General features: G+C 41.9%; 1 protein-coding gene across 1 annotated transcript in view; it reads right to left on the minus strand.

Annotated features, from left to right (window-relative positions):
* rph3aa (rabphilin 3A homolog (mouse), a) overlaps positions 1-21,062 on the minus strand; it is a 41,812-nt gene extending 20,750 nt beyond the window's left edge. Inside the window, exon 1 of the mRNA XM_034096072.2 lies at positions 20,938-21,062. The gene's annotated coding sequence lies outside the window, so the exon portion shown is untranslated. The remainder of the gene's footprint in view (positions 1-20,937) is intronic.
* Positions 21,063-25,634: the final 4,572 nt, after the last annotated feature.

A 25,634-nucleotide genomic window follows, 5' to 3' on the forward strand; every position in this document is an offset into this window, starting at 1 on the left:
GAGGTTTGTGTGAAAGTATTTTATGGATTGTCATAAAATTGTGTACAGCGATCATGTGAAAAGATGCCTAGAAGATAAACCGTAACAACTTTGCTTTACCTAACTTTTCAGCTACAATATAGACATATCAGCTTTGCATTCAGTGTTAGTTAGCAAATATTAGCATGCTAACAAACAAAGCTGGTGAACATCGTAAACAGTATACCTAGTAAATCTTAGCATGTTGGCATAAGCATATAGCTAATGATGATTCATTATGTTTCCATGAGACGTGACTAAACTAGCTTTATGTGGCTCCTTTTTAAATATTAAATATTGTTATGGAACAGATCACAGTTTATTTGTGAAAAATATTGTGTTAGAAGTTTAGACCAAAAAACTGGTGTCAATTCATGTAAACATATTTGCACAGAATGAAATCAGTGACCACGTCAGACTCAAAGCAAAAAGCAGTAGAAGCAGTCCAGAGATGTAACGGCCCACTCCACGGTCAGTGTGCCCCGGCTGGAGGAGCACTCCCTTTACAAGCTCCGGGAGGAACTCATTTGATTATCCATGATTTATTTCAGCTCTAACTCACCTACTGCTGAACCCGCGCCTGTGCCTTACAGTACATTCCCAAACATCTGCCAGTCATGTCCAAGTGCACGGGCTTCATGAATTTGCGTGTTGAAAATGTGCCGTTAATTGGGGCCGACTGCGGACAGTGAAGTGTTGCCAGGGTTGGCTGTAATGTGTTGTGTGTATGCCTCGAGACATTTTCACTGCAGAGAAGCGCACTCATTATCTCTGACAAGAACATTGTTAAGAGAGAAGCATGACCCCAACTTCTCGCCTGTGGTCCAGCGCAGACTGCTGTGTCAGCCTGCCCCGCCCTGATTGAGTGATCCTGCACACATTTTGACGACAGTATAGAGAGAAGAAACTGCACAGATTCCAAAGCACATACATTCCCTCCATTGTAAGCATATGCTATGCCCCATTCTTTAAGGGTCTTGATGATGGCCAACCCCAATGTATCAATATAATCAGTCTCCATTTGGATCTGTCAATGTCATCGTTTCACTTTTAACTTGTAGAGTAACCTAGAGTGTAAGAACGAGCCGCTGTATGACTTTGACCAAGCATTACACATCACAAAAGATCAGCCAGTGGCTGCTGAGCACGGAGGTTTTAATGCCTCACTTACTTAACGGCTCAGTGCGCTTCATCCTCCCGCTCCCCCTCTTTCCTCCCCGTCTTCACTCCAATGCATGTAAATGTCAAGGATTGCTATCATTGTGGACGGTGGCAACTTGACAGATTGATGTCTGTGAGTGTCTGTGTGTGTGTGTGTGTGTGTGTGTGTGTGTGTGTGTGTGTGTGTGTGTGTGTGTGTGTGTGTGTGTGTGTGTGTGTGTGTGTGTGTGTGTGTGTGTGTGTGTGTGTGTGTGTGTGTGTGTGTGTGTGTGTGTGTGTGTGTGTGTGTGTGTGTGTGTGTGTGTGTGTGTGTGTGTGTGTGTGTGTGTGTGTGTGTGTGTGTGTCTTGAAGGGTTCAGTGAGAGAGAAAGGTGGGGTCAGTAAGAAAGGAAATGTTCTAAAATAGCCGGCACTTTCAGCCTGTGAGTCACCACTCAACGGAAACGCGCGCACACACTCGCACACACAGTGTCAATATACATTAAATCACTAGAGCGTGGACGGTGTGAAAATGACCAATTGGTAGAATATCAAAAAACTTAATGGGTAAGGAAATAGTATTCAGTTTTTTTTAATTGTAATGAAATAAATCAATGGTTGAAGAAGCATTCAGACAATTTACTCACATAAAATAATAATAATAATAATAATAAATGATATAGCGCCTTTCAAGGGACCCAAGGTCGCTGTACATGGTGGACAAACAAAACAAACAGACAATCAACGGGCAAACCAAATAAATAAATAAATAAAGGAAGCCGGGGGACCAGAAAAGGGCTAGGGCCCGAAGGCCAGGGTGAACAGGTGTGTTTTTAGTGATGATTTGAAGATGTCTCGGCAGGAAGTGCATTCCAGAGGGTGGGGGCCGCAACCCTGAACGCCCTGTCACCAACAGTTCGGAGGCGAGAGCGGGGGATGGAGAGCAGGCCCGTGTCTGAGGACCGCAGACTCCGAGAAGGGGTGTAGGGATGGAGGAGGTCCGATAAGTACTGGGGGGCGAGGGAATGGAGGGACTTGTACCTGAGGATGAGTGTTTTGTATTGAATCCGGGACTTGACCGGCAGCCAATGTAGGTGGATGAGGTGGGGGTGAAAAGTAACATTACAACACTAAAAATGCTATACATATATAAATATATAAAAAGTTGTGAATTTAATATTATACTAGAGTATATATATACATAAACCGTAATGGCAACTAAATATAAATGAGCTTATTCCCTCCCCTTCTTTCATGTAATCGCATATTTTTAAAGTGTGGTATTGCAATTGTACTAAGTGATTCGTGTAAATATTAGTGAATATTTTCCTTTTAGATGTGGAGGAGTAGATATTCATTAGTATGAAAATACTCAAGTAAAAATACACATACTTCAACAGTGCCCTGGATTAAATGTACTTGAAATAATAAGATTGTAAATGTAATATCACAAATATGCTTTCTCATCTATAATAGATTGTAAATAATTTATCATATTAGAAATGTTTTAGATCGAAACACACTCAAAGACACGCACGTGCGCACACACACGCACGCGCAGTACGAATGGCCTATTGAGTGGAGCGGCCGCTGCCCTACAGGAGATCGATGTGCTCTGGAGCTCTGCAGCAGGACGCACGCCTATCTGATTCTCAATGTCATCCAGTGAGGGGACAGAAACTGCTTTACACATGACAGCATATCAATATCACCCCTCTTTTCACCCCATGACCCCCTCAATCGCTCTCATGTAAAGTACTTAGTTCTACAGATCGATGGTGGAATCTAAGGTATTGTGCAATAAAACACATTTGAGGTCCTCGTATTTATTCCATTACATTTCAGAGGGAATCGTTGTATGTTTTTGGATAAACAAGGCTGGTACATTAATGTATGCGTTTGAATCATTATATATACAGTCTCTGGTTTGAATGCTATAAATGTTTAAGGTTGTGTTCATTTGAACTCCTTTATACACATTTCAAACAATAACACTAGGACAGTTTGGAAAAAACTTCAGGTCCTCACCAACTACAAAACAAAGCCCCCGTCCCACACCTGAAAATGACCATCAGCTTCCGGACAAACTGAACGCCTTCTACAGCATTCCTCATCAAAGAGGCAGACAAGGCGAGAAACAAGGCGGCAGGCCCAGACAACATCAGCCCTGCGGCACTCCATCACTGTGCTGCAGAACTGGCCCCTGTTTTCACCAACATCTTCAACTCCTCCCTCTGCCAGTGTTCAGTTCCTCACTGTTTTAAGGAATCCACTATCATCCCTGTACCCAAGTCTAATAAAATATCCTGCCTCAATGACTACAGTACAGACCCATAGCCCTCACATCTGTGGCGATGAAATCATTTGAGCGCATCATTTTCAGGCACCTAAAAACCAGCACATCCCCCCTCATGGACCCATATCAATTTGCTTACAGAACCAACAGATCCGTGGATGACGCTGTCAACCATGGCAATCCATCACACTTTACAACACCTGGAATCCCCCAACACCTACGCACGCATCTTGTTCCTAGACTTCAGCTCCGCTTTCAACACCATCAACCCGGAAAAACTCTTCAATAAACTAATGGACATGAACACTGACCCCTGCATCTGTCACTGGATCCACAGCTTCCTCTGGAACAGACAACAACGGGTCAAAATAAATAACTCCACATCTCTGCACCTCAGTATAGGAGCTCCACAAGGCTGTGTCCTATCCCCCTGGTTATTCTCACTCTACACAAACCAACTCACATTCCAGCACCCCACAGTCAACATATATAAATACGCAGATGACACAACAATAACAGGACTCATCTCAAATAATAATGAAACACAATACCTCACTCAGATCCATCAAGCAGTCACCTGGTGCTCAGAAAACAACCTCCTACTTAACACAGCAAAAACCCAAGAAATAATCATCGACTTCAAGCGAAAGCCACAGCCCAAATCACCTCTATCTATCTCCGGCAAACTCATTTCCACCAAAGAATCACTCAAATTTCTTGGCACTCACATAAGCAATAACCTCAAATGGAAGACCAACACAGACCACATCTACAAAAAACGAAAAAAGCCAACCAAAGGCTATTCTTTCTGGGCAGCTCAAGAAATACAGAGTGAGGAAACATCTCCTAATCCAGTTCTACACAGCCATCATCCAAAGCATCCTCACATCATCCATCACAGTCTGGTACAGCAGTTCAGACAACCTCTCCCGGAATAAACTTCAACGTATCATCAATAAAGCATCAAAAATCACCTGCAGTCCCCTTCCATCACTCGAATCACTTCACCACCAACGAACTGTCACAAGGGCAAAGAAATCCTTTCTGACCCCTCCCACCCAGCTCACCATGTCTTCCAACTTCTGCCCTCAGGGATGCGCCATAGGTCACTGTCCGCCAAAACCACCCGCTTCAAAAACAGCTACTTCCCCTTTGCAATACGGACACTAAATGGACTCTAAATAACCCCAATGAACAATAACAATCCACCACACCTTGAACTTTATGTTATGATATGTCTTTCCCCTGTGCTGTGCTGTGTGTCTGTAATACTCTGCACTGAACACGAATTCCACCAGCCTGGCTGTGTGGTCGTTAAAGATTCTAATCTAATCTAATCATAGTGTAGTAGAGCTGAACCATGTATCCATCCATCCATCCATCCATCCATCTTCTCCCGCTTATCCGTGGTCGGGTCGCGGGGGTAGCAGTTCCAGCAGAGAGCCCCAAACTTTCTTTTCCCTGGCGACATCAACCAGCTCTGACTGAGGGATCCCAAGGCGCTCCCAGGCCAGCGAAGAGATATAATCCCTCCACCTGGTCCTAGGTCTACCCCTTGGTCTCTTCCCAGCTGGACGTGCCTGGAACACCTCCCTAGGGAGGCGCCCAGGTGGCATCCTAACTAGGTGCCCGAACCACCTCAACTGCCTCCTTTCGACGCGAAGGAGGAGCGGCTCAACTCCGAGTCCCTCCCTGATGACCGTACTTCTCACCCTATCCCTAAGGGAGACACCAGCCACCCTGCGGAGAAAACCCACTCGAGAACAAGACTCCAAGATACTTGAACTCCTTCACTTGGGGTAAGGACTCATTCCCTACTTGGAGTGGACAGTCCATCGGTTTCCTGCTGAGAACCATGGCCTCAGATTTGGAGGTGCTGATCCTCATCCCAGCCGCTTCACACTCGGTTGCGAACCGATCCAGTGAGTGCTGAAGGTCGCAGACCGATGAAGCCATTAGAACCACATCATCTGCACATGGATCTTAAATCTTACAGATTAAGAACCATGTATCTTAATCTGTTAAACCCGAGAGACCCCGGGGCCTCCTGCAATATCTTGCAGAAAACAGTGTCTGAGGGCATGTTCATTTAATAAACTATGAATGTTTTATATCCATGTAACGGAAAGAAACTAATCTAACAAAAAAAAACACAATGCTAACGCTGAGCCTCTGAATGCTAACAGATGACTGCACCGAAATTCACTCACAAAACCTTATTATTTATCTTTGCTGCACATGTCAACCCATCGTTTCACATCGTGAGGGGACACAGAATCGATGATTATCCTCATTGTCACTCAATCATACGAACTCTCGGAGATAATGACAAGAACACACATCAAAACATATGGAGCTAGTTAGCCAAAAACGGCAAAATAGCTCACCTGTGTGGTAGTCTGGTCAAAAGTGGTCTTCAATGGCATTAAAACGATAAAAACGATGCTGAAGTTAATCCATAGGTTAATCCAATGTGTCTGTGTCCCTTTGAATGATTTCTGATAATCCATGAGAAATAAATCTGTTTTTCGGTTTTGAGATGTCAGACCTAGAGACAGCTTCACTCTGGAGCACAACTGTGTACACGAAGACGCCATCTTTTTTTTAACATGAGTGTGTGCAGGGAGATTCCCCTTCGATTCTATTGGTTCTAACGGTCAGAAAGAGATGTCACATGTCAAAATCGAGCAAGGGGGGCCAGAGATAAGGAAAATCCACCCAAATGGCCCCAGAAGAGTTTTTTTTTTCAATCTTGATACAGGGTACTTATTATATGTTGTACTTTGGATTCCTAAAGCTTTTAGTCTACTAACCCATCATCCAAGGTTTGTTAAGTACAAAATATTTTTTGGACGGACACTATAATTTACAGTTTTTTACCATGTTCAATCTGAATTTTCTTTAAAATAAAAAACATCTATATTGATTCTGACTTTTCTACATCCAACTCACAGGTTTATCATTAGTTCGAGAAAAAAGATTATTAATTTAACCCTTTTAGAAGGGAAGATATGGTCATTTGTTCTGGGAATGTCATTTTCGAGCCTGAGACCTGAAAAACAGGCTCAGGGCTAAAGTAAACTTTCCAGCTTTTTGATAATGCCGTTTCCAGCTGATCCAAGGTTCTTAATGGTTTATTCAGCATAAGATGTAGCAGTATCTTTTCAATATTAACCTTAATCCTTCAGTTCATCACAAGCACAAGATGTAGTGGAGTAGACGTAATGAGTTGCCTTGCCACAATGTTATTGTTAGCTATAAACATGCTTCTATACACTTTGCTCTCATTACACTGTAGTGGGGTTATTTCAGGTCCTTCCACATCAAAACATACTTTTGTGTATCCAGTCTTCACCTAAGGCTTATATGACAGTCAGATACTCATAATAATAATAATAATAATAATAATTCCTTACATTTATTATAGCGCTTTTACAATGACTCAAAGCGCTTTACATATAAACACATTACATACATGCAATGGTCAGAAACTGTGGACAATACCCACAGGAGCAAGTTCAGGTGAAGGGTCTTGCCCAAGGACACAACGGCTTTACAGACGCAGCAGCGGCGGGTTTCACCCCTTGATCTGATGATCATTGCACAGCACACTGCGCCACACCGTCCATCTTCACGCCTCGAGGTCATCGAGGCAAGTATACATTGGTGTGATACATGTACTGTGGACAATACCCACCGGAGCAAATCCGGGTGAAGTGTCTTGCCCAAGGACACAACGGCCTGACGCAGTGGCGGCAGGAGCGGGTTTCGAACTGGAGTTCCCCAGCACTCCCCCTTGATCTGATGATCGGATGCACAGACCACTGCGCCACCCGTCCCGTCATCTAGCATCATCTGTCCAAACTATGTTTGTAATGTGGGGGATGATGGGATTTCTTGGGAGCATCTCCAGAGAAGGCCAAACCAAGGACACATGTCATCACGAGGCCAGGTTTGATTTACGGCCGTTTTATAGCGCTACTTGACTGAGGGGGAGAACAACCTCTGGGGAGCAGGGGTACTTTCATGTACTGTATGTCTGTGTGTGCGTGCGTGTGCGTGTGTGCGTGTGTGCCCACTTGAGATTATACAGTAGGTCATTATTTGTGACGTGAACCCGGGTGTTATCCACTCCATGATGATGAAAGGAGTAGCAGAGTAATTTTCGTCCTCCTACTCACAGTTGTTATCATGTACATTATCGAAAAATTCAAATGATTAAAACCATAAAAAAGACATTCAGGATGTAGTTTTACGAAAATAGTAGAGGTTTTATTTTTATCCACAGTGCCAGCGAGGCTCTAGGGACGCTTCAATCTGTCAGTTGGCCCAAGACTTTGGACCAAACTGAAAGCCTATTGTTTGAAATGTCTTGGAGACTTTCATGGTACCCAGCTGAGGAATACTAATGAATACTGACTAATGTCTAATGCCATATTCAAGACAACATTTTTATTTATCCAATCCTAAAAAAAACATCGACATGCAGCAGCTTTAAAACCAATGCCAATTCATAAACACATATAGCATCAACAACAAATGCAACAATAGCAGAGAAATGTGAAATGAAAAATGTGAAGCAGAAAGCCAGCACAAATACTTAAACAGTATACACGATTCAACAAAAGAAAACACAAAAAAACCTGAAATTCCACAGAGAAGCAATGCATATTCAATCAACACAACAGCAGGTCTCCAGGCCTTGAAGGGGAGCGCTTAAACGAACCCAAGAGAAAGAGAACACAACAGAGAGTGCTTTTGTTTTTGAAGCAGAAAGAAAAGTTGAGTAAAGAGTCAACATAAAAAGCAAAGTGTCGTTTTTCAGATTTGACCTACGTTTTTTTTACAATAGATGGTTAAATCTGTTGCATTTATAGGAAGACATCAATCAGCTTCCAGGTGTCTAAAAACATGCTGAAGTAAAACTATGACCACTGACTGTCCTGACATGTTAAAATTGTTGTGAGCATGTTAGCGTTGGGCTCAAAGCATCTCCCTGCTCTGCATGACTCAGAGCTGGGAGCATGGCTGCAGACTTTGAGTTTTCTTCTATTCCATCCAACACAACAACATTTCTTCCCATCCAAGGTCAAATGAGGAGAACTTGAAATGCAAGGATCAGTGGTGTTTGCTCTTCTGTATCTTTCAGCTCACTCTCCTTCTCTCCGTTTGTCCATCCATCTCTGTTTGTCTGCCTGCTCGCTCACACTGTCCGTTTCTCAGCTTCCAGCAAAAACAGGAAAGTAAGTCTTCTTTATTTAAGACTTTCACAAACCTGGCATTGACATTAGCACAAATTGACATGCAAAAATGTGCACACACACACACACACACACACACACACACACACACACACACACACACACACACACACACACACACACACACACACACACACACACACACACACACACACACACACACACACACACACACACACACACACAGTGTGTAGAGGGAGGACCTGTCACACCCGGTCAGCTGCCGAGTGAAAAGCATTGCAAATTGACGTGAAGTAAATGGAAACCCAGGCATTTTAGCTCCATGAGACTGGGCTGACTAAGAGCTGCAGGGCCACACACACAAGCATGAACGTACACACTCACACACAAATAGAAGTTATTTATGTCAGCACACAAGCAAACACACATTATGTGAGAGTGTGTGAGCGCTGCAGGGAGGAAAACTCTGACAGATTGTATCATCTTCCTGTGTGTCCTGCAACGCCGAGGAGCTTCCCTGATTCTGACTGATTTGACTTTTAAAACATATTAATATTTTAGGGAAAAAAAGAAAAATGTTTTAACCCTCAAATAAATAGATGAATTGGGTCTAGTTAATACTGCGGCCAATTGTTTTATAGTAATAATTCAAGAGGGACTATAAAAATAAAAAATAAATGTTTCATGTTCATCTCAGGTTAAAGGAAATTCTAATCAATGTTTTCTATTTGGGTATTATCTTTGATTGATTTAATTATAATTTCTGTTTCTGTTTTACTGAAAACTGTGACCAACATGGGAAAACAAGTTGACTTCAGCCAACACTTTAGTATTTTTTATTTAATGTAAATCATCTCAATTGAGCTTCCTAAAATGATGGAAGTATTCCCTCCTTAAACCAGAAATGGACTTGTGTTTTTGTATGTGCGGGATTGAAGCAAAGCTTTTGGCAAATAATATGAAGACTGCACAGATCAGGGGCCGTGTGGCTGTAATCAGACACTGCAGCTGTTGTTATATTATCCATTTTTTTTATTTGGTCAACATAAAGCAGGGATTTGTGAATAACTGGTCACCTAGTAACATGTATAAGCCACTGTGAAATCCTTGTCTTTTGTTGTTCAGCTGTGTTGACAGAGCACAACTGGCTTTAAACAGCTGGCGCTCAGCAGAGTAACCAGACAGTCTGCAGTAATATTAAACCAAGATAACTGCAGTTTAGAACAGGTTTTTTAAACCAGCCTTATTGGGAAATTAGGCTGTTGAAATGCTGAATCTCACAGAAATCCAACCAACCGTCCAAAAACCTGATCATTGATTGGTCAGGCAATAAATCAGATGTGACCTCCCCACGACCTACATGTCAAACGGCCACCATTAAGACAGAATTAAGCCTAAGACTAAGTGTTTAGAGGCCAAATCCATACAGTTTCTGCCCTACCAGCTATATTTTGGTGGAGTCAAAACAGATCCATCCCAGCATTGAGTGAAGGCCAAAACTACAGGATTACCCAGTTATAATGACCCTGGTAGTGACAGAACAGGTGGACAGTACACAATTTGGTTGAGGGCATTGGATCAGTCATCTGAACTTTAAATTATTCTTTCAGACCTGTTGAAAGTTGTATGAGGTACTTATCCAATCAGTGTAAGTGTACACTTTGCCATCAGACAGCCCTTTTTGACGGATCAAAACCACCAGGATTCATTGACCATAAGAGTAATTTTACCTTGAAGAACACACAAGTTAGTGTACTGCTGCCTCAATTATTTAGTTTGTGTTACTGTGTTTTTGGTGTTCGAATGGGTTAGTTTGTAAAGTCACAAAATAAGACAAACAAACGACCTACTGTACAGTAATGGAGGCAAAGGTGGACTAGTGACATCTGTGTACTGTAAGGCAAAATTACGTTTCTGTCTATGGTGGATTTAAAGAGAGCAAAGGGATATAATCAGATCCATTCCGAAAAAAATATCTGTTTTCCATTCATCCATCCATCCATCCATCCATCCATCCATCCATCTTCTCCCGCTTATCCGTGGTCGGGTCGCGGGGGTAGCAGTTCCAGCAGAGAGCCCCAAACTTCCTTTTCCCTGGCCACATCAACCAGCACTGACTGGGGGATCCCAAGGCGCTCCCAGGCCAGCGAAGAGATATAATCCCTCCACCTGGTCCTAGCTCTACCCCTTGGTCTCTTCCCAGCTGGACGTGCCTGGAACACCTCCCTAGGGAGGCGCCCAGGTGGCATCCTAACTAGGTGCCCTAACCACCTCAACTGGCTCCTTTCGACGCGAAGGAGGAGCGGCTCAACTCCGAGTCCCTCCCTGATGACCGAACTTCTCACCTTATCCCTAAGGGAGACGCCAGCCACCCTGCGGAGAAAACCCATCTCGGCCGCTTGTATCCGCAATCTCGTTCTTTCGGTCATGATGATAATGTTTTCCATTCAAATAAAGCAAATAAATATAGCTTAAACTGCATTTGGAAAGAATTATATATATCCTAAAAGATAGACTGGGGGAATTTGAAAGGATGTGGGGTCCAATGGTTTCATTTATAAGGGGGACGGTCGGCTGAGATGCATTGCAAAAACAATTGTTTAAGTTTATTTATTTATTTGTATTATATATACTATTTTGTATGTTCTTTCCCACTATGAGTCTGACTATGTATGTCATTAAGTATGCTATTCCTGTCATGCTATGTTTTTTCTTTATTATTTCTTGTTGGCTGTTCTGTTTGTCTTCTATGTTGAAAAAGAGAAGCACGATTTCCACCCCAAAGAAGTATGTACTATTGCTTACACTTGTATGCTTCTTCTCAATACAAATATTTGAAACAAATATAGCTTTAAACTAAGACGGATAGTGACTTAAATACTGTATGTTTAGCTGCTACCTCTGTCTACAGCAGAACATTGCTCTGCTGTTTGTTTCTTCAACATGTCGAACAACATCTACTTTAGATAATACACAAACTATGGATAAGTACCTCATACAACCCCATTTCAAAACATCTGGACTATCTCTTAACAGGAGGTTAGTTATTCCAGGAAACCAGGTTCAGGCGACCTTGTCCCCCACAACAGTAATTTAGGGTGAACAGATGGTTCCCCGAGGAATCTAAACAATCCCATCTTAAATTAGACTAAAACATTTCATCTCATTTCAACAGACTAACCCATCGCAGCATAACAAACCCCTCCCAACCCACTCCTTTTCCTTCGCTGTCTCCACAGCTGTCACTTCTTTCGTCAATCCAGCCCTCATCCATTCACCCTCATCCATTCATGCTCTCTGCTATCTTGCCCCCATACTAAACGACTCTCCACTCCTCCACTGAGGCTGTCAGACTCGTGAGGAAGCAGCTTATGGAGCTTAGTTCTGGAAAGAGGCATCACCACCTACTTTATCCCCTGTCTGATGACTCTCTAGGGATGGTACTGGGGGGGGGTACACACACACACACACACACACACACACACACACACACACACACACACACACACACACACACACACACACACACACACACACACACACACACACACACACACACACACACACACACACACACACACACACACACACACACACACACACACACACACACAACACACACACACACACACACACACACACACACACACACACACACACACACACACACACACACACACACACACACACACACACACACACACACACACACACACACACACACACACACACACACACACACACACACACACACACACACACACACACACACACGATCTCCTGGGTAAAGCCAAGCATTGATAAAACAGTAATCTGGTCTTCCATCCCAGCATGTGTAGCTGAAAGCGTTGACGTCTCAGAGTTGTCTAGAAATGTCTGTACCTACAGTAGAGTATGTGTAGTGAGAGGAAGAGGCAGGGCAACAAAACATGTCAGAGTGAAAGACTCAACGGCTTTCAAATATTACATACGTAGGTCAAGGGATGAAAGCAGGACGGATAAAATGTTAGGGTGCATTTGTTAAGCAGTGAGACTCAAGGCATGAAAAAATATGGGTTGGTCTGTCCACAACTTTCAGTGAAATGGACAAACTATAGTATGGATTGCTATAACGTTTGTTTCAAACATTCTTGTCGTCCTTGGGATGAATCACAAGAACTTTGGTGATCCCCTGACTTTCTATTTAGCGCCACCACCAGGTCAAACTTTGTTCTTTATGACAACACATATCAGCACGTTAGCTGCGTATATATGTACAGCATCAGACTCTTTCCACCACTTTAGTTCACACTAGAATATCTCAACAAACATTGGCTATTACATTCCATACAGACATCCTAACCCTTCCCAAACAACATGTTGATGATCCCCTGACTTTCCATTTAGCGGGTCAAAACTTAGGTCTTGTCATTTATGACGACAAACATCAGCATATAAACTGTGCCGAAAGTAAAGCCTCACATAATCTATCCATCACCATACTGAAATATCTGAACAACTATTGGATGGACTGTCAGAAAACGTCATACAGACATCCCTTGTCCCTCAACAGTGAATCCTAGCAGTATTGGTGATCCCTTGGCTTTTTCTGTTGTGCCACCATGATGTTGACATTTGATGTTATTGACTGACAGGTCTAAACAACTATTGGAGTGATTACCATGACATTTTGTAGAGACATTCCTGTTCCTGTTGAGTTATAACAACCCTGGTGATGGCGCCTAGGCAATGAAACAAGCAGACTTGGTGTATCAAACGTGGGTTGTTGCATCCTCATTTCATGCAGCTTTAGATCTGGAAAAGGCATGGGGAGAAGATGGCTTGTGGCAACAGATACACGCTTTAGAACACCGCTTCCTGAGACCTTGCGGCTGTTTTAATGCTTGTGTGCCATGTCGTGTGACTGTCAACCAAGGCCGACTGTCCTTAGTGTGTCAGCCGTCATGTGCCAATGAATACATTGTTTACTAGAGCACAAACTTGTCAGCGACAGCTTGAAGTTCTTCTCAGATACAACCTCTTATTTTGGATGAAAAACTGCAAAAGATTGATTGCATTTACCTTTTTTAATCTGCATGGCATGCATGTGTATTTGTGTGTGGAGAAGAGTGATCTGCATGACAAACTCAGTATGAGAGCAAACACCCATATGGTGGTGAGTGGAAATCCCAGTGTCTCTGTGCGTGCTTTTATACACCAGAGGCAGTGCGGAGGCCACTAAACAGAATGCAAACCTCAGGCTTATTGTCTGTCTCTGTCTCTCTGCCGTTCTGTGGTATCTGTTTGCTCTCTGTGTGTGTGTGAGACGGCTTGCTGAGGGGGTTTTTCTGGGTTTATGATGAGGAAGTTGCAAGGGAAGAGAGCGATAGAATAATGAGGAGAAACAAGGTCAGAGATGCACCAGAACCATGTCCTAACACGCCCTATTATGCCCTCACATAAGGTTTATATTTGTCCCCTTTGAGAAATTAGTTTTGTTATTGTTACTTCTTGATTCACACATCAATAAGAAGAGATGTCAGAATCTCCAGCTACCAGTCTAGACAGATTGGTCTGTACTGGTACTTGAACAAGACCCCACTGACTGAGATACAACCTCCATCTAAAAAGGAGCCTGTAAACAGTATTGTCTAATTGTCGCTGGCGTTCACTAATTGACGAAACAGAAAGTGTGTCGCTGTTTCAGATCGGGTTATATAAGTCATAGATTCTTGCTGTGACCCTGACAATAAACGGTTCAGACTACACATTAGTATCTGACCCATCATAGCTTGCCATCTTTAACAACCTGAATGAAGTCATCGGGGAGGAGGTGCCAACGACAGACTCTTGGGGAGCTTATCATCTAACAAACAATGGCGTGCTAGGCAGAGATGTGGACTTTAACTCATTGTGACTTCGACTGAAGTTTTGATGACTTGAACTTGATCGAAAATTAAGACTTGAGACTTTCCTTGTTACCCTACAACTAATACAATTATCAATGGTCGTGTCTGCCACCTTATTTAGTCGTTCAGGCTAATCAAACTTATAATATGTAGACTGAACCCATATAAGGTAATACCACCACGAACCTCCAGAACGTATTCTGTATATCTGAACTCTACTGGGGGATTTAAACCACTTGTCAGCTAGATATTCCCTCATTTGGTGTTTTGAGAGTGGACTGCACTGTTCAAAAGCAGGTTCAGATAAAAAGACACTTGGAAGATATTAGCCTGGAACGGAAAAAGAAGGGAACAAAAATGGGTGTTTGGCGAATGGCAGTTTTATGGTGTGAAGTATATCAGAGTTGGTATACAAACAAAAACAAAAAGATAAGAGAATTGTTTTGCCAAATATGACAATATTCCATGACACGTAACACCAACCAATGTTCCCATAGGGAGCTCTTCAAATGTAAACATAGCAACGAGCAAGAGGAAGGATGTTGTTGGTGCTGTGAGGTGAAAGTAAGAAACTCTCCTCTCCTCTTTCTCTTCTTCGATCTCTCAGGCAAAAAGCACTTTCTTTCAAGACAAGATCCAATCTTCCTATTCCAATCCTAAAAAACTATTTTCCATCTTCTCCACCCTCTTGGACCCTCCCAAAGCCCCTCCCCCCTCCTCCCTTCTGTCAAGCGACTTTGTTAACTACTTTGAAAAAAAGGTTGACGATATTCGCTCGTCTTTTTCTGACTCACCTTTACTCACCGCTGGATCACCTGACCGACGGTCAACCGGCACACTTTTTCCCCTCTCTCGCCAAGTGAGGTTCTTACCCTCGTTACCTCTGCCCGCCCTACCACCTGTCCTCTGGACCCTATCCCTTCTAACCTCCTTCAGACTATCGCTCCTGATATTCTACCGTTTCTCACCCATTTCATCAACACTTCTCTAACTTCTGGTCACTTTCCAAACAGTCTCAAGGAGGCAAGAGTAAACCCTCTCCTGAAGAAACCCACTCTCAACCCGTCTGATGTTATAAACTACAGGCCTGTCTCTCTCCTCCCGTTCCTGTCTAAAACACTTGAACGCGCTGTCTTTAAACAACTCTCCTGTTATCTCCATCAGAACAACCTTCTGGATCCGCACCAGTCTGGTTTCAAGGCAGGTCACTCCACAGAAACTGCCCTCATTGCTGTCACTGAGGAACTGCACACTGCTAAAGCAGCCTCCCTCTCCTCTGTCATCATCCTTTTGGACCTGTCTGCTGCATTCGACACGGTGAACCATCAGATCCTCCTTCGCACTCTCCAAGAACTTGGAGTATCAGGCTCTGCACTTTCCCTCCTCACCTCATACCTCAAAGACCGCACCTACAGGGTAACTTGGAGAGGGTCCGAGTCCGACCCTTGTCAATTAACTACAGGGGTCCCTCAGGGCTCTGTTCTTGGTCCCCTCCTCTTCTCCCTGTACACAAACTCGCTCGGATCTGTCATTAGCCCGCATGGTTTTTCATACCACTGCTACGCTGACGACACCCAACTAATTCTGTCCTTTCCCCGCTCAGAGACCCAGGTCGTCGCACGCATCTCTGCTTGTTTAGCTGACATCTCTCAGTGGATGTCCGCTCATCATCTCAAGCTCAACCTTGACAAAACTGAAGTGCTTTTCCTTCCGGGAAAAGATTGTCCCACTCTTGACCTGACCATTAACATCGGCACCTCTGTTGTCTCCCCGACCCAGACTGCAAGGAATCTGGGTGTGATCCTGGATAACAACCTGTCCTTCACTGCAAATATCGCTGCTACAACCCGCTGCTGCAGATACACGCTTTACAACATCAGGAGGATGCTTCCCCAGCTGACCCAGAAAGCGACGCAGGTTCTGGTCCAGGCTCTCGTCATCTCACGCCTAGACTACTGCAACTCCCTCCTGGCTGGTCTACCTGCATGTGCCATCCGACCTCTGCAGCTCATCCAGAATGCAGCGGCTCGTCTGGTCTTCAACCTTCCTAAATTTTCCCACACCACTCCGCTCCTCCGCTCCCTCCACTGGCTTCCGGTAACAGCTAGAATTCACTTCAAGACACTGGTACTTGCGTACCATGCTGCGAATGGATCTGGCCCTTCCTACATCCAGGACATGGTTAAACCGTAAACCCCAGCGCGTGCACTTCGCTCTGCATCAGCCAAACGACTCGCTGCACCCTCGCTGCGAGGGCGACCCAAGTTCCCATCAGCAAAAACACGTGGGTTTGCTATCCTGGCTCCTAAATGGTGGAATGAGCTCCCCATTGACATCAGGACGGCAGAAAGCTTACACACCTTCCGGCGCAGACTGAAAACTCATCTCTTTCGACTCCACTTCGAGCGATAGAATGACTAACAAAGAACTGCTAACAGAGCACTTATATACTAATAAAGGACTGGCTTATCTAAAGCCAGTTGAGTAGCACTTGAAATGATTGGCTCTATGAAACCTGATGCACTTATATGATTCTGTTTTCTTCAAGGTTGTGTCTTCCTGGTCGAATGTACTTATTGTAAGTCGCTTTGGATAAAAGCGTCAGCTAAATGTAATGTAATGTAATGTAACTAAGGAAGGCTTTTCCAAACATAAGATGGTCATCAGCATAATTTACAACTTCTCACGCGATTGTTTGTTTACATTGTTCGTTCTGATTAATATTGTCCCCTTGAGACCCCTGACGGAGAGTCATGCAGGGCAGACATCACCACACAGCAGCATATACAAGGTGGAATAGTGGTCTCTGTTTACATCTGTGTTTCTGTGACAGATACATAATTACACATCTGCCTCCAACCATCTTTTCTGGCTGTGAACCATTCAAATGTGCCCGTGATATATAGCTAATCAAACACTTTGAGCCACAGTGGGATTGTGCAGCACATCTGCTGTGCTAGGGGAATTCCCGAGAGTTGGAAACAATAATGCCTCAGCTGCAGATTTGTGGAGGAGGAAAGTCAATTACTGTACATTTCCACCGTCCAAATTGCTAAAGGCTTGACTGAATGAGTTCATGTGGAACACGTCGTCACTGGAAGTAATGGGAAATTCATGAATCTCCATTGATTGCTTTGATGGATTAGGTCTGACTGGACTTGACCCCAACCCTGACATCGTTTTATGATGAAAGAGGCAATTTCACCCACTTATACTGGACAGGTGTCCTCATAAAACAACTGAATTCCATTACCTTCAACCTTAAGTATGTGTGCCATGTGCATATCAATCTTAGTTATTATAAAGGGAATAAAGCACCCCTTTAAAAATACGATATCAGCACTTTTGCAGCAACCTCTGGTGACTGAATTCATTTGCATACTGCAAGTCATAGCCAATACATGTTTTAGCCTTTCTTTACAATAATTGTACATGCATAGAAATATTATTCTTTGACCAACAGTCAATAAAGGGAATCAGGGGCTCTAACTACGGATAACGTAACCAAGTCAGTTCATTATAAATAACAAAGATACATTATGGACATATTAAAAAGTCACTGTTCTTCTGTATTTTCCCTGCAGAGTTGAAGCTAAAGACTCAGAAATAGATACGGTATCACAAGGAGCTTATATTCTTATTTCAACCTTATTTCTGGACTTTCCCTAACTCTATCTAAGTTTTGGAGGAAACGTCAATCAATGGGTCATGTCTATCAGAAACTGCTTGTATACATCGTCTTTTTATCATTCAATCTTTATTTGGATATATTCTGAGATCAGCAAAATCAGCTTGGCTTGAAATGTAAGTGAAAAAAAGAATAATGATAAAATAAACAAGTGAAGTATTCACCTCAAAGCATGATACTGGTTCTCCCTATATTAACTGACACAAAGCCTCGGTATTGGTATCAACATCTGTGATTCTGGCCCTGGTATTACTTAGTAGTAATATCTGAATAAAACATTTTTTTTGGGCAACTAAAACAATTGCTTAAAGATAGGGTAGGTAAGTTTGAGAAACCGGCTCGAGATACACTTTTTGTTATATTCCATGGAATGCTCTTAAAATCCCGATAGCAATGAATATCTGAAGTGCTTTGACAAAAAATACATACAAAAATGTCATCTGTGGAAGCCGTGCCGTGGTACGGCTAAAATGATTGGATGGCCTACCTGCCTGTCAGCCTTCCATCGTGCCCTCATTAGTCATGTGCGCGTTCGTGTGTGTTGGAGGAGGGGCTCTGTAAGGAAGTGGCAGATTTGTTCCGGCTGTGTATTTTCAAATTCTAGCGCAATCGAGCCGGTTTCTCCAAAATGACCTACCCCACCTTTAAGGTAAAAAAATTAATTAAAAAAATTAGACAGAAAAGTAAGACATTAATCTTTCATAGGATATGAACTCGGATCATCTGCATGAACATTATATGCACCATCATCCATTCAGCATTCCTACCTCGAAACTCTAATTTCAAATTAATTTCATACATAGATGCTGGCACTGCACTTCAAATCAGTCATATCCTACGATGGTGGACTATCCATAAATAAATATGTGTTTGTAAATTGTACCCTTTAAAACAGACTGTGTAACATTTCATTTACCTACTGACAGCAGGTATTTTGCCACTAAGTTGGTTTGCTACTAAAAACACAGGACTCGAGACAATTAAGTGTTGAATGCTAACATTTCGAAAAGCACCGACCCACAAGAAAATAAACCTACAGTAGGAATTATTTCCCCTGAGTTCAGCAGGCAGGGGGTGTTGAGTCGGCGTGAACCGTTTCTGCTCAAGCACATTAGCCACATCAGTCAGCACCTGAGTGCTCAGCAGCCTGTATAATCCACCACCACAATACAGTCAATACAGTTGATTTGGGGTCAAAAGGAGCATTCAGCAGGGATTATAGGGAGCATGGGAAAGAAGAAAGGGACTCAATAAATTGATCATGGCAGAGGATGATGGACCAAATAAAAGTGATTGTTATTGTACTGCAAATCGATTTCACACACACACACCAAGGACAATTCAAGCTTCCTTTTCTTCATCGTTTCCTTCCATCTCAGCTTTGAAAATGGTGCTGCCACTACATGTTAGCCAGTGAGCTCCTCCTCTGTACTGAGGACTCTTCTTGAGCTGACCACTGGTTATAACATGGATGAAAGACTTCTCGGCTGCACAGACAAAAGCTTTGCTCTTATTTGAAAAATATTTTGATATTTTGCTACATATCTTTATTTGCTCTCTTGCTGAGTTAGATGAGAAGATCAATGCAGTATCTCCAATATGTCAGTTAGCTTAGTTTAGCATGAACACAGAAAGCGGGGTAAAACCACCAGTGTGCTCTGTCAGAAAAACAAAATCCACCTACCAACGTGTGTAAGCCACACTGATAAACAGGTTTGTCTACATATGGACCACTATATTTTTAAAATAAAAAACAAGAAAATAAGGTTTAATTAAGCGAGCTTTAGATATGCATTATTATTTTATTTAGACTCGAGTAGGGCTAGTTTTTACTCCTTCGGTTTAATGCTCTTGTGCTATACTAAGCTAACAAGCTGCCGGCACAAACTTCCAACTTGAATCAGTACATATTTCAAAATGTTGAACTATGGCTTTAAGATTACGACAATATAAATGAAAAAGTAATATTGATTTAAAACAGGCACTTATCTACGTCCAGCCAAGCTTTATTATTCAAGTCCAAGTGATATATCTGAATAATTGTTGTTTACCACAAATATCCGCAGAGGCTTTGTTGGCAGTAAGCTGCAAAGATATAGGCTGATGGAGGACTTTAGAGTCAACATAAACTGAAGTTAAGGGTTCTGCATCAAAAATGTTTGTATGTTTGATAGATGTGAAAAAAAAACTAAAAACAAGAATATATGATTTAATGAAGCAAGTTATTCCCTCTAAGAAATCATACAGAACGTGTAGAAACACTTGCATAATCTCTGAGAACTGCAGTATTGTAGATACAGAATATATCATTTGAATGTTTAGATTTATATATTTTGTTTGTTTGCACATGTTTGTCGCTCAGTCTGAAATCATAGAAATGGAAATAAAACTAAATAAAATTCAGATAGATATCAGTTGTGCTTAATAACTGCTCCTTAATAATAATAAAAGGTATGTTTCTTCATGGTAAATTGGAACCGTACAATCATAATAGGTAATTAAAATGACGTCAGCAATCCGAGGTTTTCTGAGGAAATAAACTTAAATATCTGAGCAATATCACAAGTAGTCAGGTGAAAATGTTTATTATAACCAACCAGACATTTTAATTGAAAAAAACTTATTATTAAATTATTAAAAAAGATAGACAATTTTTCTCATTTTAAAATGAATGTCTGTTCTTACCTGAGGCTTTCACACAGATGTATTGTTTTTTGCCTGTCGCAATAAGAGCTGCTTCAGTGTGACAGAAAGCGAAACGCCAGCAGCTCCGTTTCAGCATCCAGCATCTTCTCCGGTGCTCTCCTCCTCACTGCCAGCCTCCTCGACACACACTGGAGTAAAAGTCTCTCTCAGAGCAGAGGATGATAGAGTAGTGAGAGATGAGAGAGAGACGAGAGCTGATATAGAGCGAGCGAGAGCGAGAGATCGATATAGAGCGGGTCTATCGTATCTAGTATCGCTAGAGGCTCTGCTCTCTCTCTCCTCTCTCTCTCTCTCTCTCTCTCTCTCTCTCTCTCTCTCTCTCTCTCTCTCTCTCTCTCTCTAAAGACATCCACTCTCATCTCATCAGCACAAGACAAAATGGTGATGTCACATTTGCTGGTAAAGTGAACTATAAGAAAACAAAGTGATTAGATCTTAAATACCAGTGAGTGTGCTGGACTCTGCAGAATGGTGAAAAGAACATTGACTTTAGTATTTTATTTGAATATATCCTTTTGTATGCAACTGTATACCAATACTGCTAGATTTCCAATTGTACTGTTTTGGAAGGATGTAGTTAACAGTTTACATTACAATTAAGTAAAAATATTCTGCTTGCCTAAACTTCAAAAACGACTCATTTGAAAAAAGATCGAATTTCCTTTCCCGATTAAATCCAGTGCTGCCTCCGACTGTATACATGTGCTACAAAAGAGCTTGTATTCATGCACCATATGGGAATACTTTCGAATAGATCTATTTTTGGTCCTTTACTTCCCCTGAAGCTAAACAGCTGCACTTATTATGTGCAATACAATACAAATCCAATAGGCCTGCATGCACTGTGCAATTAGAGACCATAATGATTATGTAATTCTATTATTCAGCAAACGTAGCCAAGAGTTAACCTTAAGCCATTTACCAGACCGGTAGCTGGAGACACAGAGATGTTAACATCACACATGTTACCGATGCTATTGAAATGTTGAATCTGTATGTCAAGGTATTACAATGAGCGTCTCTGGAGCCACTTTGATTTATTGAACTGTGGTTAGCTTGTCCCAGGGGAGCATTTCCTGTCCTCCAAAGGTTCAGCTCAAATTAAACTGCCATTTACACAGATCCTGCAGCAGTGTCCGTCCGGCCTGCTGTTGCCCTCTTGTGGCTCATTGTAATGTCTAATTATAATCTGTTCTGTAACTACGCTACATTGAACACTTGATTGGCCAAACATTTAGCCATGAGGAGATTTACACAAAATGACATGTTAACCCAGCCTTGAAAATGTGCCAAAACATGCTCTCTGTTAGCAACAACACGAGAAGAGTGTCAGTTCAGGTAACAGCGGCTCTTCTTGTTTAACGAATGATAATATTATAATTGTTCAGTACAGCCTTCTCTCATCTGTGTCTGGTTTAGTAGATTTACACAGGTGTTACATTAGTTTGAGCCCAATACATCTTCAGAGCCAATGAACAGGAAGTGACCCATTATTTTATAACAGATTAATTACATTTTGTATTTACTAAATCACTAGTTTTAGCTTTGATTTGTAGAACTAATATCAACACTTGACATGTTATATTGTTAAAAGCTGTCAGTCATCTTCTCAAAACCCTCGTTAGGAAATATTTCACATTCAAATAAAAAATTATGAATACAAACTGTTAGTCGGAGGATAAAAGGTTTGACCTGTTTTATACAGCATTTACAAGGTGTTTAGAAACATTTAAAGTATAAATATAATAACACAGAAAATGTGAAAAGTATCATAGTTTTAAATTGAGCCAACACTTAACAAAACAAACTAAGTGTAAAGACACTTGATAATGTCTTAATATCTGCTTAAAATGCCACATATAAACATCTATTTATACATATAAACATCACATATAAACATCTATTTATAGATGTGATATGTGCTAAATTCAATTGTAATTCTCTATTTTTAATAGAGGCTATAAAAGGCCGATGTAAACCAAATTAGGACCATGAAATGACAAAGATGAGGAAGAGCTCCATGCATGTCTAAATCTCCTCAAGACATACAGTCCATTTGATGATGTTTTCACCACAGATGAACCAGATTGTTAATTAAACTTTAGCTATTAGCTCGAGGTGTTTAGTGTTGGATTTTGTCCTCATATATTTACATAATTAAGCACTGGTTATGCAAACACAACATGAATGACATAAGCCAAAGAAGAGACCTGCTTCCCCTCTCAGGAGCACCTCAGCAGTGCCCGCCCGTCTGTATTAACTCGATGATGTACTGCACTGTGAGGAGAGGCTGTACTCTGATGTGATGGAACCACATTGCAAATGATGCAGAAGTGCTTCAGGGATCAAATTAGAGATTTGTTTGTACAGCGGTTAGTGAAGAGGACGGCCCTGAAGGAAGGAATCCCAAATACTGAACAACAGAAATACAGATTAGAGTAAATAGAGGAGCAGACATGCTCATTGGGGTACATTATTATAACAACCTGAAACCATTGTTAAAACAAGAAGTCAGCAACGCTTCAGGCTTTATCAATCGTCCTCGTCTTAAAAGTCCATTTCTTTGTGAATCAACAGCCATGCTGAGCTTCGAGCTAACTGATAACATGCTCACAATAACATGCATACTCATGTTTACCAGCTTGCTTTAGCATGCTAGCAATTAGAGGAGCACAAAGCACAGCTAAGTCGAATGGGAATGTCACAATTGCAGGTATTTGGTCCAAAACCAAAGTATTTGTACAACAGAAATCTTGAATTGATGATGGTGCTAGACTCGAGGAGAAGCTAAAAGGATTCATCGGCTCACATCAATGTTTGAACTAAATCTGGTGTTGAGACATCAAGTAGATGTTGAGATGTTTCCTAGAATAAGGGAAAGAGGCTGACCAAAGTAAGCAGGTATAATCCTCTATGAAACTTTCATATTTGCAGCAAAATTCAAGACAATCCATCAAATAGTTGCTAAGATATGTAACTCTGACCATTTGCATCCTGTTAGACTGACTGACAAGGCCATCTTTAAAAGCATGGCGCGAGCAAGGCCAACATACATGTTTACATTTTTCAGATATTTGAAATATCTGAAAATCCAATGGGTTTGTCAAGGTTTCCTCATTTAAAAAAGAAAAAAGGACATTTTGAAATCCTTCAGATTATCTAAGAACATTTACAAAAGGAACCAAATGTATATCAACATGGTGTGTAGTGATTCAGGACCATTTTTTGGAAAGGACAAGAGGAAATGAGAGTGATAAGAGACCAGCGGGAGAGAAAAGCAGAGAGGCATAGTTAATGACAAATGATGGATAAATGCCAAATTCATGACCATGCCTGCTGAGAGCTTAAGGTCAATGACATGTAGAGTGTGTGCCTGTGCGTGAGCGTGTGTGTGTGTGTGTGTGTGTGTGTGTGTGTGTGTGTGTGTGTGTGTGTGTGTGTGTGTGTGTGTGTGTGTGTGTGTGTGTGTGTGTGTGTGTGTGTGTGTCTTCCTGCCTGCCTGCACACATAACCATGTCTCTGTTCAGTAATGTCATTAATAACCCTGGGTATAAAGTCCTTCAGAAAGATTCTCCAGATGCTGCTTGTTCGCTCTATATGCCTGAGTGCCTGGAAGTCTGTGTGTGTGTGTGTGTGTGTGTGTGTGTGTGTGTGTGTGTGTGTGTGTGTGTGTGTGTGTGTGTGTGTGTGTGTGTGTGTGTGGTGTGTGTGTGTGTGTGTGTGTGTGTGTGTGTGTGTGTGTGTGTGTGTGTGTGTGTGTGTGTGCTCCAGGAGGGATGTCACAACTCATCAGCTTGTGTCCCTGGTGGACACATGAAACAACCACATGGAGCAGTTTTGGCTAAGCGCTGAGTCTCATGAGTGAGTGTTCCCTGTCTAAAAGGCGTCCTGTCGCAAACTTCAAACTCTCCCTGAGGAGCTTGTTCGTCCGACAGGAAGTCACCCAAAGGAAAAGAACAGCGAATGGAGAGGACAGGGTAGAAACATTTAAGGGAAGCAATTCATAAAGAAAGACACACATTAAAAAAAAAATGTGGCAACACAAGCTGAAAGCAAACATTGAAACAAGTCCTCCAAATTAATCGACAAAATTCTGCCACCGATGTCAACCCTTAATGTGGAAGTAAAAGTCCTATTCACATCTGCAGTATTCCTTCTAGTTCATATTTACAAAAGATACAAGACCACATTTCTCAAATGTGGCTGGCTTCTTCTCCACAGCTGCTAAGACTTATGGGTATTTTTAGACCCTTACGTCAACCCAATAGATAAACAAAACACAATATCTCAGAAATGAAGTTGAAGCAAACATTAATAATGTGTGCAGTAAGCATATTACAGTTATTAACAATCTTACACAATTCATCGTAATGGAGTTATACTGAGAACCGGGTTTTAGGTATAGGTTGAAAAAAGTGTGTTCATATTAAGGTATGAGAACTATGGTGTTGGTTCGTGTAAGTTTGGGATTCTAGGAGGAACTTTTATGAAAAGATGAATAATAAATGTCATGTGACTTGTCAATATATTGTGTATTCACTGTGCACTGTATGTAATTAGGTCACACTGTTTTTGCTGTCATATTAAAAGCAGGCAGACTGAATCTGACAAATGCAATGCTTCACTGGTTCACCCTGTGCTGCATGTCTGTCTCTAAATATGAGTCAGCTACCAGC

Source organism: Pseudochaenichthys georgianus, chromosome 12 (assembly GCF_902827115.2).
Source record: "Pseudochaenichthys georgianus chromosome 12, fPseGeo1.2, whole genome shotgun sequence".
NCBI lineage: Eukaryota > Metazoa > Chordata > Actinopteri > Perciformes > Channichthyidae > Pseudochaenichthys > Pseudochaenichthys georgianus.